The following is a 14743-nucleotide window of genomic DNA, read 5'->3' on the forward strand; positions in this document are numbered from 1 at the left end:
AAGGAGAAACATAAGCAGACATTATGGACTGGTCCCCGCCTTTGCTTAAATATATATTGCATTTATTTTACTCCATACTGTGAAATAACATCAAGGTTTTTTCTTTTCTGTCCTTCTTTCCCCTTTATTTCTGCCAGATGTACTGCAGGATGTTTGTCAGTGTCAGACAAGGTCAGATAGATGTTCATCATGACTGCGTTCATCATCAAAGGAAGGTAGGAAACATCCTGATGCTTTACTAATTAGTATAGATGTGGGCATTACCGGTGTACAGACATGTAGACAATATTGTATAAAATGTACATTATAATATGTTGTTTGGAAGATATGCAAATTAATATTGAGTATATCGTTTATAGTGGAAAAATGCTTCAAAAAGAGCTGATAAAAAAATTATATTGTACATTTTCAAATAATGGTATAAGGGGCTATTTCTCAACTGATACATTTAAAGACATGTTTTAATACTAATATCATTGTTGAATTGACATAGTATTGTCTGACTGATGTTATTAAGATACTCAATATAGTCCACACTTAGTTAATAGCATTATTTAATTTAATTTTTAAATGTTTCTTTTGCACAGTATCAGTCTGTATAATGCAGGGTTAGGGTAATATTAGGCTAATCAGGGCAATTCAGCTGCATTTGTTCAGAGCCCACTGTACAATTTAACCTTTATAAATGTATGTTGACATTGAGATAAATTGTTTTTGTAATGCAAATTATTATAGACATTTTACTTTGGATACAGTGGTAAAACTATAACACTTTGTTGGCCCACACATTTTAAAGCGTTACAATAGTCTTAAGTGTAATACTTGTTTTTAAAGGGAGTCATGGAAGAAAACATGCCCCCAAAATTAACTCCTACCTGAATCATTAAATGTCATGAATATTGCATTTGTTATAATTAAACATTAAAAATTGATGGTTTCTGTAATAAGTTAACCAGAAGCCACAGGACCTTACATTGTAAGTGTCTTGATTAATCACTTAGCAGCAAATGTATTTTCAAATTATAATATAATTATTCATCTTATGTTTCAGTTGTGGATGGTGATGAATGGATCAGGCTGAAGGGACATTATTGAAAGACTGGACTTCTTTTACAGCCATGGTCAGGACGAACAGTAAAGGCACATATCTTTTTATTGTGTCCCCAGTACTTTTTTGTTGTGTAACAACATTTCTAACACAATTCAACATGTTTAACTATGTCAATACTCCCTACTCAACCTCAACACAAAGTAATATGCACAAAAAGTCTCTGTAGTATTACTTGTTTCTTCACATTTAACAGCTTACTTTTAACACTGATCTAGGTATGTGTTTTAAGTAATATAAAATGGGCTGTTCTTGTTGCTATTCCTAGAATGTTGTACATACATTGTTCTGTTTGCTGGCTATTTAAAAAAATGTTTAAACAAACAAACAATTTTCACCATCTTACTTGACTATGAAATATGAATGAATATGATAATGAAATACGAGGCTTGATTTAATGTAACTTAAATGTGTTGTCCAGGATCCGGGAGTATGTTGTCACTTCAGACGAGCAGGGCTCCAGACAGCTTGTCCGGGGTCATGACCTTTACAGACTGCAACTTCACTTCCATTAGAGCAGCGCGGTGGAGTCGGCCGTCATGCAGGGGCCTCTCTTCACTTTTACTCTGCAAACGGTGAGCACCTCTCTCCCTGTGTCTAATTGTTGTAATTGGACGAGTCTGACAGAAATGAAGTGTGCTCCTCTTAATAACGGTCTGACATGAGCCCCCTGATTAAGATGAACACATTGACACACCCTGTATCATGTTGAAAATCTGTCAACTGAACACAAAAGTGAGAGTTAAGAACTTAAGTCAAAGCTTTAACGTTAAAACATCAGTAAATGCACATTATTCACTTGAATGGACTGTGACAGCTTAACAACGCAAGTGCAACACAAGAAAGTGTTTGGTAACACAGTTTCCAAAACGGAAAACGTGTAGGAAAATAAGTGGACCTTTTAAATGAAAATGTCAGCTTCACCGAAGAATGGGAGATGGGCGTAATGGTTCGGTGTTATTATGGCAGAATTGTTGTGTCTGAGGCCGCTCTTTGTGCACTTTTAGTCGCCGCGCACAAAGCCTCTTCACCGCTAATGGCCGTTTATCCACAAGTGACATCATTTGCTCTAAGTGACACAATCACACCACTTATTTGTAGAGTTTATTAAAAGGGAACTCTTCTAACTCTCATTATAAAGGTGTTAGAGCTGTATATGTGCAATGTGCAACAGCTTATGTGACTGAAATCATGTCAACACACACAAAAAGAGTCGACTGGTGCTGGTGAGTGGACATAGGTTTTAGTGAGAATGCTTGTCTGGTTTATTTGTTAATATCTTTGCTTGAAAAAAATAAAAAATCTACTAGGTGTTATGGGTAAAAAATAATTATTGTTAAGTAGGATCAATTATACATTGTTCAACTGAAGTTATACATGTTCATAGTGTTATGATTTAAAAATACCCTTTAGCCAATCACAAACCGCTGCAATTAATGTTTAACACAATGTTCTCTGCTAACAGCAAAATACCACCTTAAGTATCTATGGTAACCCTGTTCTTTAGACCTCTACAGACATGTTCTGGAATTAATGTAAGACTTGTATTAGTTTACCAGCTCATATTTCAAAAATTGATGCTTCCCTGATTGTAAAATTGATTGTAAACCTAATTGCATTAATTGTAAGAAATAAAGCCCTACCTTATTGTACTACACTTAAATGAAGTGAAATACCTGGTGGAAATGGAATCAGAATCAGAAAAGGTTTATTGCCATTGTCAATGATCAGAATTCACAAACATAGGAACTTGCTTTGGTGATTCGGTGCATACATAAAACAATGATAAAACAACCTATAGAAGTCAAAACTAAAAACTACTAAAATCTGCAAAAAAACAACAAAATCTGCTAAAAACAATTCAAATCTGCTCTCTAGTTACTTTCAGATCTTTACAATATGTAGCTATTTTATGTTGCATATATTGCAAGCTTTTAACTTAAAATGACAATTACAGGACTAGATAATTGTGCAGTGAGTATTTCTCTCCACTGCCCAAAAGAAATTAACTGAGCAAAGCCAAACTTCCATTAATGTGAAATATACGTTTTTAATGATTTATGGATAATGACCTGTGCTATGTACAAATTCTGTGCATTGGCTCATTTGTGTTTCTGGAACCTGTGAAAAGAAAAGATCAATTATGGTTGATGAAATTTAAACAATTAACCATTTTATTTGACTGGTGATTTAATTCTAAAGCCACAGTACATTTATTTTACAGACATTCATTCCATTTCACTGACAAACTAGCAAAGATAGTGCTGTTTTTTGGTCCATAGAATAAATGCTTAGCAGACTTAAAATAATTGTTATCAGCCATCTTTGGAATTCAATTGTTAAAATGTTTTAATCTTGACCATGACAATTAACTCAAATGCACTTTTGACATTTCAATGTTAGTACAAGTGATATGATGTATAAAATATTGTTTTGAAACTGTCTTGTTACCAGATTTATGCAGGTGAGCGGATGTGGGCCAGATGTGTCTCAGTCCAGGACTTTGTGTTGAGCCTAATGCAACAGAGCAGGATCAGAGCTCCTCAGGAGCCTGTAACACCCATGAAGAGCAGGGGGCCTTTGTGCACCTCCTCGATCCGTCCTTCCCCTGGTCTTGGCTCCCCTCCTCCCTCAATGACAGCATGATTAGCCATGAGCCCCCTGTCCCCCTCTCTCAGACCTGGACGTCCTAATGCGGATTAGTCCACAAGTTAACAATGAATGAAAACGTCCTCCAGGAGCAGCTAATTCTATTCTGCTCAGTGTCAGTCCATTCACAGGCCATGTTTGAACACAACACATAATCCTCTTACATATCAAAGGTAGACAAATCATATTCATTTAAACATTGCCTTGGCAGCCAGAGGACATATTATGAGCTCAACACAAGGCTATGAATCTGCCATCTGCACACAGGTCACCTGCCACTGAGACACCAGGGCATGTGCTAGCACCATTTAGCCTGGAACATGAGGTTTAGTATAAAAACATCTATTCAAAAGCAACAATACTGTATATATTCATCTTGTTTGGAAACTATTTTTCCAAGGTCTGTTTCAAACAATTAAGGATCAATAAGACTTTTGTCTATCACAAGCTTGAGGTGTATTTCCATGGACATTTTGTCTGTGGCTCTAAATCACAAGAGGACGGACAAAAATGTGCCCCATAAAATTGGTTCAGCATTTACACATTACAGTTTCAAACGGTCTTCCTTCATGTTGCACCTCAGCTGTTAAAATGTATATGTATATATGTACCGTATATATATATATATATATATATATATATATATTGCTAAATTACAAATTAATCCTTGGTTTTGTTCTCATTCTTGGGTGTCGTGTGCATTCTGTGAGCCAACTGCAGCTCCTCTTCAGTCTCATCGTGCTGGCGCTGGCCTCTGGAGCAGATAGCATACACAGTGTGACATGAATTAGCCCCAGATCGACTGATACCTCTGCCCTGGGGAACGCTCGCGCTCCACTCTCCTTCTGCACTGCTGAATTTGTTCTCTATTCTCCCTCAGCTCGTCCTTGTCACTGGAACGTCAGGCCTGCCTTTGTGTGATGGACAGATGCTGGCCAAGTCTGATGGAGCCATTTCAACACCAATGTACTGAACCAAGAAATGTCATCCAAGAACACAGGAGAGCGGGGACGTCTTTGAACATCCATGAGACCGCAATACATCGTTTGTTTTATAGCATGCGTTTGTGTGTTTGTGGCCACATTTAAACTCACAAATGAATCATAAGCTGCAAGTATTGAAGATCGTATCATTCACAAATATATATGAGTTCTGAATGCGGTGCAGATGTTGAAGCACTCAGAAAGCACTTGCCTCCTGCGTTGGCCCTATCTCACAATGTTAAGTGCAAAGACCTACCTACTTTTTTATGATTTCTTGACAAATGCTTTGCCTGATAATCCACAGAGACTCAAGTTGAACAGTGTCTCAAATATAACTGTCTTAAAATAGTATCTTTTCAAATGAAACCTACTATCTTGCCATGGTGTGAACACTTAATCAATTAAAGTTAAACCATTTTTAACTTTTTAGGTTCTTGCTCACATTTAAAAAAATCACCTCTAGGTGGATATAATCACAATTGTTTGTTGGTTAGTCAAAAAGTGGAATGTCAATCTTGCCAATCTGTAGTTTTTGCTTGTTTTATTGCATTAAAAGAAAAGGAAAACAAATTTAAAAGCCAGTCTCAGTCAGAAAATATACGGTAGCCTAATCATTTTGGGTTCCTTTGTTCTCATGAATAATTCTCAGAACATTTTAGCTGATTGTTCTGAATGCACGCTTTTGGCACATGTGTAAACTGTAGATAAGTCTGTGATGCTTGTCCCATCGAAATGAATAGACACAAACTGTTATTTTGGAGCTTCGTTCGGTTGGGCAAAGTAGAATAGGATGCATCAATAAGACAAAGGCCCAATGTAGTTACAAGTCGCTTGCACACATCCCCTGACAGCAAAGAGAGCAGCCATGAAAGCAATGATTCAACTTGTTTTGTTCTGGCAATGAAGATTCAAAAGAAAATAGCTCCGAATGAGAGAAATCAATAGGGAACAAAACACTTCAGATTCAGCACAGCAGTCCGCTCCGAAAGTCTGCCATGACCCTGGAATGACCATATTCATTTATTGTTCCCTCATCTCCAGTGTATAAGGCACGCATTGATTTTCTCTCACTTTGAAAACACTCCAAGCCTTTGTTTAGCTGCTGCATGCCTTTCTGCTACGCACAACACATTTGCTTTGTGGAAGTGTTTCTAAACTGCTTACCATACCAAGAGTGTCTAGTCAACATGGTATACTCCAGCGCCCTCTCTCATGTATTTTATAATTTAAAGGTAAAAGTCGATAAAAAAAAAAACAGTATGAGGAGAAATCAGTGAATTCTGACTCCTGCACTCCTGACTTTTTCCAATCCTCAAAGGACCCGGCAGAAGTCAGGGGGTTAGTGCTGATCAATGTGCTGCAAATAGCTTTATTGACATGACACACGTTACATCTGCATTGTTGGGGCGGCTCTGGACAAATAAAGGGATTGGCCGCTAGAACAACAAGTAGTGATAGTTGTATTAAGGTGCTTCAGGTGTGATTATTGTGGACGGTCTCGCTGTGGCCAGACCTCTTGACAATGCCTCCTCTGATCTCGGTGGCTTAAGCCGGGTTGGGCCTGGTTAGTACCAGGTCAGGACACCACTGGGAATAGCAACTGATGATTGGCCGCCTCACGTCCCCCAGTCTTCCCCAATGGGCAATAGATAAAGTCATGTTAATTGCCTATGAGTGAAATGTGTGATTTTTTTATAGTTCATACTGAAATTACTCCATTTTCCTTTCTGTAAAAAGAGCTGTAGTTTTCCCATGGTTTTCCACCAGGCTTTCTGGAGCGTTTGTATTTCTATTTAGGAGACTCCTGGGGGCATTTACTCACCTGGGGCGGGTTGTTGGTGTGTCGGGGGAAATGTGTGTCAAATTTTGTGTATTTGCTTTGGTTTGTAATGGAGGGGAGGTCAAATACAGCCTTGCTTTTTCTAAATAAAGACACACCTCCATCATACACCCAAATATACATATTATACATTTACCCACCCCAAGTGAGTAAATGCCCCCAGGACCCTCACAAATAAAAGAATAATACACACCAAAAAAACAGTACCTCATACAAAAAGCAAGGGGAAATAATACAGGGGCCTGTTTAAATGGTAAATGGAGTCATTTTTAATATGAACTATAAAAATCACACATTTTACCTTTTCTGAAAAGGAAAAACTACAAATGATCAGAAAATAATATTTTATTATGTCACTGTGGAGCAATCAAAAATACTGTTATAATGGAAGTCAATGGGGGTAAAAAGGCCGTAACAGAACAGATTCAGTCTATATCCACATCTTATATGGAAAATGGGACATTTTGTGTGTTATTTTCCACCACCTCTGAGACAATTTGGGATTCTTTATTTTTGGTCCAAACCGAAGGGGATTAACAGATTCAAGCAAAATAAAATAAATAATTAATTATATATATTATAATACATTTTATATATTATTTATATAAAAACGTCCTACTCACCCTCCGCAGGTGGTCTCGTCCCTTTTTCTAAGCTCGGGTCCTCTACCAGAGGTCAGGGAGTTTGAGGGTTCTGCGCAGTAAAAGGGCAATAACAGTAAATAAAGACATTTTTTATAACCGGTCGCAAGGGTCAATATTTGTAAAACATGGATTTTGGCCCTTGTTTACAATATGGCTGTGAGATAACTTTAGTCAAACTGCTGCTCATTATAACAAAACATTATAAACTTCACCAAAATTGTTGAACTGGAGAGCTCTGTTGTTAACATCACTGTTTTCACTGCCCTATCTGTTTCCTTTAGGGGTATAAGAGTTGTACGGGTGTCTCCAGCCTTCTGTCAGTGTATGAACTGCTGGAGGGGCGGCCGGAGTCTGCAGGAGGTTTGAAGGATAGCGGAGTGGGTGCTGCACAAGTGTTTTGTTTTGAGCATATGTCTAAGTCAAGAGGCATTGAGAACGGGGCCCCGGCACTCTCTTGGAGATCAGCTGTTCACTGTGTCAGGCCATTAGCACTTTCCCTTTAACATTCTTCCAACTGTCACCACCCAGTGTTTGCATTGCACAAAGGCGGACGTAATGTGACTAGAATCAAACTTATCCGACACATCTTCTCAAAAGGATCGGCATCGTTCACAGAGAAGAATTTTGTTCCACCAAATTAGGGTTGGACGATATGACACACACACATACACAAAATCAAGATAGAGATTGATTCCCCCCCTCATACTCTGAACTCTGCTCCAAACCACATGCTTTAACTCTAAGATAATTTATTTTTAGAATTATTGATTAATTATTGATTAAAATTGCACAGCCCTACAGCAGATTAATATTAATATTGTGTACAAAGCCAAACAAATATCAAAACATTTCACGTTTGAAATCCTCTTTAGGCCAGGGTTTGTTGCATTACCTACAATCAAACATAGCAAACATTTATTTAAAACATTGTTGGTTGAAATAAATTCTCATTAACAGTTTATCCAGTGTTTTCTTCATTTATTTAATGAACATTGTATTTTGTAAAACTCCTTTTCCAGCTCGAGCCTTCTCCCTGTTGACACCCTGAGCACTGTCTCCAGAGACGCTTGCTGCCAGTTCTGTCTTGCCTGACTGCACAGCATGAACACGTCAGATTGTCACAGGAAATATATATGAGATCCTTGTGTAGAACCCAGGTGTGTGGAGGCAAACTGTTAAATTTGGTCATTACTCTTGTAATAGTGCTTTTATGGTTCGTTCACACAGGGTCATGTGTGTGAATGCCACAGACTATTGGGGTGAAAAGTCTCAGGCACTGTCATGTATGCTCATATACAATGTTCACTTTAGGCAGAGATAATGCTCACATTTTATCCATGGGAGAAAATATAAAGGAAGAATCAAAAGCTGAAAAGTGTTTAAAAGAATTTAGAGGCATGTCAAGAAAAGTTCAAGCTAATGTGTCATGCAGCAACATAATGCTCAAACGAGTGTTGATGCATGTGTGAGGGGGCCAGGGGAGGGGACACGCCTCCTAACGGCTTTTTGATGCAGATCAATGGCTTGCCCACTCAATGCTTTTAAAATAGACGTAAATTTAGAAGAGGGAACATCAATATGGGATTGTCAGGGTGTCACACTCCATGACACAACACACAGTTAACTGTTGAAACGATATGTAAATACAGTTTAGCATCAATCAACATCAATTTTAGTAAATACATAATTATCTTTGTAGATTGGATGTTTTGGATGTTGTTGTTGTTGTTGTTGTTGTTGTTGTTGTGAGCAGTATAGGAAGCAATAGTGTGCAGGGATATTCATTTCATTCATTCATTTTATTTTTTTCACAGGAAAAAGTATTCAAATTGAATCTGACTGTTATGCTTCTGTTCTACAGCAAAGGATAGGAAACACTCAAAAACATGATAATATACATTTTACTTGTATATAACATATACCTCTGTTATTGATGCTATTTCATCCCTACATGGTCATCTGGGATTCATAGAAACTCTCGTTTACGGTTTGTTCTTTCTATAAACTATCATTACGGGCTCATATCTTAAATCAAATTAATTGAAATACACACTTTTACATTTATATTTATTGTTTTTGCTTTTGTTTTGCCTGTGTCAATTGATTACCATTATGAGCATTTACTCCTGAACTAATGAAAAATTCCCAATCAAGCAAAGCAATTTAAAACTGGGGTGTAAATGAGTGTGTTTCCCCCAAAAGTATATTGTATGTCTTTATGACATAATGAGAGCACTGGGCGCTGTCTTCGGCTTATAATAAAGTATTTAATTTTTTGTCAACTAGAAAGTAAGAGCTGAAAGAACTGTGCTGTGATTGGCTGTGCTTGGGTGGTCCACCGCAGCTTCCCTTATGCATGTGAATACAAAGGGTTTGCGTGAGCTAGGGTCCGGGAGGAGAGAGATTTACGTAAATACCTACATCCTCCCTTTACGGTTTGAATCACGTACCCCAGCTTTACTACAGTGCCTATGATTTCATTGTACCAATGTATGTCTTTAAAACATTAAATATAATACATTTATATCATGTGTGTGTATTTTCACTCTAGTTTATAAGCAATCTAATGTACTTTTTTCCTTTTTATTTCTCCCACACTGTATCCTGAACCCAGTTGCTAGCGCGTGTCTCATCGGCAGACTTGCTATTTACTCATGGTTCACCTTTAACACAGAGCAAGGTAAGAAGAGCCAAAATGTGATTACGCACATGAAGGATTAATCCGCAGATGAGCGCGGGCTAATGTATGCTAATGATCTGACAGGATATTCTTTCGGAGCCATTAGCATATCTGGGAGGCCAGACAGAGACGGCAGGCCAGTCTGAGAGGAAGCAAAGGACACAGCTGCTGATAAGAAGATTCGCGGTGTGTGTTTTTGATGGAAAATGTGGATAGTCTGGCTGCAGGCATGTCCAAACCCGCATCTCTGTCTGTCTCTACCCCTTACTATCTTATTTACACATCCACACACTCATCTGAATGGACAAAGAGCAAACATATGCACAATAAATGAATAGAAGGACAAGATAAGGGCTAACAGGAATAATAGTGCACAATTTAACTGCAGTGCTGTAGATGTACTTTAGTAGGATCTAGTTTAAATTATAATTCACATAAACTGCTTAAAATTGTTGGTGAACAAATTTTAAATTGTGGGAGAATGATTATTTTCTTATCTGTTTTATCTCTTTATAAAAGCAGAAAATGGAGCGCACATTCAGAATTTGGTTCCGTTGTGATTCTTTCTACTTCGCAAGGCTCCAAACTGTATTTTATTTGCAAAAAAAGAGTACAATATTTGTAATATTTATGGTAAAGAAATTGCCTCCCCATCTTGGAGCCAGTCCTGCTGCCACAGTATGTTTTGGTCCAAAGACTGGATGAGGGTTGAAACAGGATGGTCATAAACTTAACTGCAGACTTTACTTTTGCTCTTTGCAAAGTGCAAGAAATTAAGTTAACTTTACCAGAATCAGACTGGTTTAAAATGCAAAAATCTGAATTATTTTATGGTCATTGTCAGGGAACAAAAACTTGCTTCTGCAATATGGTGCAATACAAAGCAATGAATAATACAAGGTAAATATAAACTACGCTAAAATATTATAACATATACAGTATGGACAGAATAGTGCAAAACTAGCAGTGCAAATGGATGGAGTTTGTTTGAAGTGACATATGTTATGAAGTGTTCATGAGTCCAACAGAAACTGCATTTTCAATTTGTGACTTTCTTTTTATAGTCCTGTAGAGATTAATTGTTAAAAGAATAGTTGGTGTTCGTTACAATTTGACATCAGTGTCCTTTTTTCTATTTGGACATGTACCCAATATTGAGGTATTGAAGCATTGTCTTCAAGTAGAGCTGGCTTTCATTGTGTGCGTGCCCTGTATCCTTGTGGCGCTCACCAGTCACTGTATCAATCTCAGCTTGGGTATTTGGGAGCACTGGGCCATGCAGGACACCGGCTTGCCGTGGAGCGGGGGGCCTTTTGTGACTCCCATCTGTTTGGTACATGTGAGACGGTCCCCATGTCCCAGAGAAGGCCCAGCTGAGAGGGCGTCCGTGTGGGTTCATCTTTTATAGTGATGTAGGACTCATGGTCGCATACGACCGGGAGATCAGACACTGACAGATGCTACAAAGAGAGAAGCCGTTTGAGTTTGTCTGTTAAGCTCTTTGGCTAATATTTTCCTATTGACTGGCCAGTGTACACAGCCTTGTGACCCTCTGCAGGACGGATGTGCCAGTGCAGATCGATTCATAGTGTGCAGGACGGCCCGTGTGGGAGCAGGTGATAAGCTGCTATAAGCCAGTCAGGGCAGTTCAACGGGAATGGTGGTCCCAATGTGGGAGGCCTCGCCAAAAGACAGAAGAAAAACGGGTCCATGTTTTACTTGATTCATAATATTCTATTAGAACTTTAGAACGTTCAGTCACCATATTTGAATATTTAATTTGATTAAAATGTATATCAAACAGTGTCATTGTTTAAATAATTGTTAGACTAATTTCTTGGCAGGGTTTGATTTGACAAAAAAACAAACAAACATTGGAATAGTTTATCTTCTTGTAAGTCGTAATAATTAATTGTGCAAATGAATGCCAAGGATTCACATGTGATTAGATCTAATCTTTGATATGAGTGATTTAGCATGCTGAGGGAGCTGGTGTGCACAGTGAGGCAGGTGAGCCGCTGGTGAGAGACTTTGCATGTGTTGAGTGAAGGGCCTGTGCCATATGTCCAGATCTCCACAGTCTCTCCCGTAGTCGACGAGAGAACACAGGCACACTCCACCCCGACAACAAAAGCCCCCTAGACCCCCACTCCACCCCCCCGCCCCCGCCCCTTCCACACATGCACCGAGCCGGGGTGAGTGACAGCAGCTGCATTGATGAGCACAATGCCTGGGATGGGACCGCTCAGCTGGCCTCACTCCCCACTTGACACAGGGCTGACCTCTGGCATGTGCCTTGTGCTCCCTGCAGGCCTTGCCCTCCTCCTGCAGACCGCGGCACTGTAGCCGTATCACACTCACCACACACACCGCTCCCAGGCACACACGCTGGGAGGGAGCATCCCCGGGTCAGCCGGGTCAATTATATTCAAATTGAGGATAAATGATTTGTAAATCATGTACAGGCCCAAAAACAAGTGCATATACAAAAGAAGGAGACAGCGCTGTTTCCCAGATAAATGAGAAACTGGATTTTATTTTTCCCGTTTTGTAGTACTATTAGCAATTTTAAAACAAAGGTAAAGCTTTAATTACTGTTACTTTTTGTAGGCAAAATATAACTCTCGTTATAAAATGTTTGATGTGGACCTACGACAAAATCAAGGGTTTAATCTGAGAATGGTGCAGATACTTATACACAATATCCAAATGTCATCTATTTTAGTGTAAGCTTTCATGCAATCTAATAAATATATTGTATCACACAAAATACACATCAAAAACATTTATGTTATATATCACTTTTAGTATGAAATAGTTTGAAATACAAAATAGAAGACTATATTTTTGACCCCTATAAACATTATAAGTTCTTGCTGCCACAGACAATATGTGCTCATTTATATGAATAAAGGCATTGTACCACTTTTATTTGGGATCACTGACACCAACAAAAACTGTAAACAAACAGAACAGTGCGTGCAGAGGAGGGGGTCTTCCCTGCCCAGTGCCCCCCATGTGCCGTTCTGCTCCTTTACAACTCCACAACAAAATGGCCTTTTAATTTGCTGTGGCGTCTGCTCTGTCTGAATTCTGCCTGCATCAATCACCATCATCACCTCTGCTGCCGTCCCGGGGGCCCTCTTACTTAACGGCCCCCCAGCTACATCACTCTCACTGTCTTCTCCCCTTTATGCACTCTTTCTAACCTTTTCCATATAAATAGTGTGACAGAGCTTCATCCATACTACATTTTACTATCATTTTATTATCTTTGTACCAATAGGGGGCTCTTGTACCTAAAGCAATTTTTAATAGTATTCCTATTCAAAGAAAAGCCTTTTAATCACTGCGATTGATTTCTGTTTCATAACTCACAGGAGAGATTCTTTTTTTTTTCTCTGTATCTTTGGCCCATAGGCTTTATGGGACAGGACAGGTGAGAGAGAAGGGAGGACATGCAGTAAATGGTCAGAGTCGGGAATCCAACTCACCACACTGCAGCCGGCTGCACATGGAGCGTGGCATGTGTGCTGCACCTTAAGCACTCGACTACCGGGCAGCACCACAGGAGACTTTCTATGAGAGTTTGATCACTTCATGCTGAGTGCATTCACTGTATGGCTTTAGTCTATATACCTGGAAAGGCAGCTTCAAAAGATAAGGATTGACCGTTGGTAAAGTAGTCAATATGGATTAGGTCCTATACAACAACCATAAAACAACAAAAAGTTACTTTTTAAAAGAGAAAAAAATAAATAATTGCAGAATAAATGAGAATCAAACTTGTATATTTTCTTCAACAGTTAAATTTCACTCAAACATGGCATAGTGTGGAAAGCTGATGGTACCTGGGAAGTTTGATGAGTTATTAAACGATGCAAGAAAATATCTTAAATGGAATTTAGTAAAAGATGCCTGACTAGCTTATCAGTCCTTTTAAGCATTGTAATTGATAATCTAGATTTTGAACAGCAGTGATACAATCTTAAAATCAGAGCACGCGCACCAACAATTTTATTGCAAATGATGCAAAAATTAACATTAAAACACCCTGCTGTCCATGCTCTTACTTTTCATGCAGCTACTTGTGTTCTCATCTTTAGAACAAAAAATCTACCTTGATATTTCTGTTTGATGTTGTACAAACACAATGTGGATGTGATTTCAACATGTAACTGCGCCATGTTGTGAGATGTGAATCATTAATAGTCCAAGTGAAGTGGTGAGGACCCCTATAAGACCTATTATGCTTAGGGCTGCAGGGTTGGGCCAGCAGGGCAAAAGACTTGGCCCCCTCGGATCCTCCACGTGAACAACATAAACAGATTAGTGTCTGCAGTGAAGACATGCCAGCTCCTGCTGTGAGATGCCAGGTATTTTAAGCTTAAAACTTTCTCATCCTCCTCTTTAATCAGCTTTAATTGACTATAATTAGCATCTAGTAATTAATTTTGTTTTGCACAAATTGTATGTATGAATAGTCCCAGTGGGTAGCTTGTTCATCTTGTTAGGGCCAATTAGCTGCAATTAACAAACACTAATCACTTGCTTTTTTTCCAATCCAAAACAAACAGTGTGGTGCGTGCCAGACTCATGCACTGCACTGCAGAGAGCTCTTGTGTGTCAGGGGTCTGCTGGGGGCCGCGCACCGGGCTACTGTTCTAATCAACACCTCTCATGTAGAAAGACAAACCCACGAAGAGACGCTTTTCCACACAAATCCGACAGAACGCACAGACTGTTACCTCCCACTCTGCTCCTTCCGTTCACAACTGCTCCATGTCTGAATGTGGCTTAGGCTTTATTAGAAAGAGTGAAACACAGACTGTGACATAT

General features: G+C 38.9%; 1 protein-coding gene across 1 annotated transcript in view; it reads left to right on the forward strand.

Annotated features, from left to right (window-relative positions):
• Positions 1-14743, forward strand: part of LOC140360974 (seizure protein 6 homolog) — a 195942-nt gene that overhangs the window by 99153 nt on the left and 82046 nt on the right. The window lies entirely within an intron of this gene.

This window comes from Eucyclogobius newberryi, unplaced genomic scaffold (genome assembly GCF_026437365.1).
Source record: "Eucyclogobius newberryi isolate DKJ021-1_F unplaced genomic scaffold, fEucNew1.0.hap1 SCAF_15, whole genome shotgun sequence".
NCBI classification, from domain to species: Eukaryota; Metazoa; Chordata; class Actinopteri; order Gobiiformes; family Gobiidae; genus Eucyclogobius; species Eucyclogobius newberryi.